Source organism: Styela clava, unplaced genomic scaffold (genome assembly GCF_964204865.1).
Source record: "Styela clava unplaced genomic scaffold, kaStyClav1.hap1.2 HAP1_SCAFFOLD_55, whole genome shotgun sequence".
Lineage (NCBI taxonomy): Eukaryota > Metazoa > Chordata > Ascidiacea > Stolidobranchia > Styelidae > Styela > Styela clava.
In genome coordinates this window covers 40,001-42,500 of record NW_027556745.1, presented here as the reverse complement: position 1 = coordinate 42,500, position 2,500 = coordinate 40,001, and the positions used below count along the sequence as shown (strand labels likewise).

The 2,500-nt window shown below is 53.9% G+C and overlaps 1 non-coding gene across 1 annotated transcript in view; it reads right to left on the bottom strand.

The window, feature by feature from the left end:
- Positions 1 to 1,176, bottom strand: part of LOC144419708 (small subunit ribosomal RNA) — a 1,810-nt gene extending 634 nt beyond the window's left edge. The window contains exon 1 of the ribosomal RNA XR_013474227.1: positions 1 to 1,176. This exon is cut by the window's left edge and continues 634 nt beyond it. This is a non-coding gene — a ribosomal RNA (small subunit ribosomal RNA).
- Between the last annotated feature and the right edge of the window lie 1,324 nt (positions 1,177 to 2,500).

Below are 2,500 nucleotides of genomic sequence, written 5' to 3'. Positions count from 1 at the left end.
CTCCACTCCTGGTGGTGCCCTTCCGTCAATTCCTTTAAGTTTCAGCTTTGCAACCATACTTCCCCCGGAACCCAAAGACTTTGGTTTCCCGGAAGCTGCCGGAAAGGTCGTCATGGTAACGCCTCCCGATCGCTAGTTGGCATCGTTTATAGTCAGAACTAGGACGGTATCTGATCGTCTTCGAACCTCTGACTTTCGCTCTTGATTAAAGAAAACATTCTTGGCGAATGCTTTCGCAGTAGTTCGTCTTCCGCCGATCCAAGAATTTCACCTCTAACGGCAGAGTACGGACGCCCCCGTCTGTCCCTCTTAATCATTACCTCGTGCTCCGAAAACCAACAAAATAGAACCGAGGTCCTATTTCATTATTCCATGCAACACTATGCAGGCGAACAGCCTGCTTTGAACACTCTAATTTTTTCAAAGTAAACTTATCGGCCACCGCCGACACTCAGTCAAGAGCACCGACGGAGAACCGAAGGTGAGGCGAACGCAACCAGTGACACGCCTTGCGACGGACCGGCGGCGCTCGCCCAAAATCCAACTACGAGCTTTTCAACCGCAACAACTTTAGCATACACTGTTGGAGCTGGAATTACCGCGGCTGCTGGCACCAGACTTGCCCTCCAATGGATACTCGTTAAGAGTTTTAGGATGTACTCATTCCAATTACAGGGCCTCGTTAGAGTCCTGTATTGTTATTTTTCGTCACTACCTCCCCGTGTCGGGAATGGGTAATTTGCGCGCCTGCTGCCTTCCTTGGATGTGGTAGCCGTTTCTCAGGCTCCCTCTCCGGAATCGAACCCTGATTCCCCGTTACCCGTTATCACAAAGGTAGGCACGTAGCGTACCTTCGACAGTTGATAGGGCAGACACTTGAATGATACGTCGTCGGTGCAGAGACCGTACGATCCGCGTGGTTATCCAGAGTCATCAAACGTCACAGGACGAACCCGGTCGGTTTTGATCTGATAAAAGCGCGCCTCCCGAAGTCGGCGCTTAATGCATGTATTAGCTCTAGAATTACCACAGTTATCCACTTCGCTTACGAGACCAAATAAACCAAGACTGATTTAATGAGCCATTCGCAGTTTCGCTTTACGAGAACTCGTACTTGCACCTGCATGGCTTAATCTTTGAGACAAGCATATCACTACTGGCAGGATCAACCAGATAGCTGCGACAGCTGCGCTCGGCCCTTGCTGGGCCGCCCGGCGCGTGCTCGTCGCATTCGTTTAAGACCGAGGCGATCGCCTGCGGCCGTACTCGGCTTCGACAGTCGCTGGCCGCGACGTCCACGCTCTCGCCGGCAGTGCCAGGCGGAGCGATTTGCGTTTTTTCTTTGCTCGCCCTCTCTCGGGCTCGATCCATTCAGTTTCGCACAAACAAGAGCTCTGCCGGCCGCCTGCAGCGGTGCCTAAAACCCGGGCATAACAATGCGACCGTTCTGCTAGGCCGACAAGCGCTCAAGCCAGACGCTCGATCGAACGCCCCCTACATATTAGTCGAGACAACGGCTCGCTCATTAGCATCGCGTTTGTACTTTAACTTTTTTCGGCTCGGCTTCTTTCGACGCCGATGCCGGCGACGCAGCACTCTCTCGCCCGCCAGCCACCGAGAAAAGGGTGCGCTCCGACCGGCCCCGCACCGCTCTTTCTTGGCTCATTCGAAATTACTGTCTTTCGCTCTGACATGCCTTACCTAGGGTTAGGTTAGTATGCTTGCACGTTTGTACTTTAACTTTTTTCGGCTCGGCTTCTTTCGACGCCGATGCCGGCGACGCAGCACTCTCTCGCCCGCCAGCCACCGAGAAAAGGGTGCGCTCCGACCGGCCCCGCACCGCTCTTTCATGGCTCATTCGAAATTACTGTCTTTCGCTCTGACATGCCTTACCTAGGGTTAGGTTAGTATGCTTGCACGTTTGTACTTTAACTTTTTTTGGCTCGGCTTCTTTCGACGCCGATGCCGGCGACGCAGCACTCTCTCGCCCGCCAGCCACCGAGAAAAGGGTGCGCTCCGACCGGCCCCGCACCGCTCTTTCATGGCTCATTCGAAATTACTGTCTTTCGCTCTGACATGCCTTACCTAGGGTTAGGTTAGTATGCTTGCACGTTTGTACTTTAACTTTTTTCGGCTCGGCTTCTTTCGACGCCGATGCCGGCGACGCAGCACTCTCTCGCCCGCCAGCCACCGAGAAAAGGGTGCGCTCCGACCGGCCCCGCACCGCTCTTTCTTGGCTCATTCGAAATTACTGTCTTTCGCTCTGACATGCCTTACCTAGGGTTAGGTTAGTATGCTTGCACGTTTGTACTTTAACTTTTTTCGGCTCGGCTTCTTTCGACGCCGATGCCGGCGACGCAGCACTCTCTCGCCCGCCAGCCACCGAGAAAAGGGTGCGCTCCGACCGGCCCCGCACCGCTCTTTCATGGCTCATTCGAAATTACTGTCTTTCGCTCTGACATGCCTTACCTAGGGTTAGGTTAGTATGCTTGCACGTTTG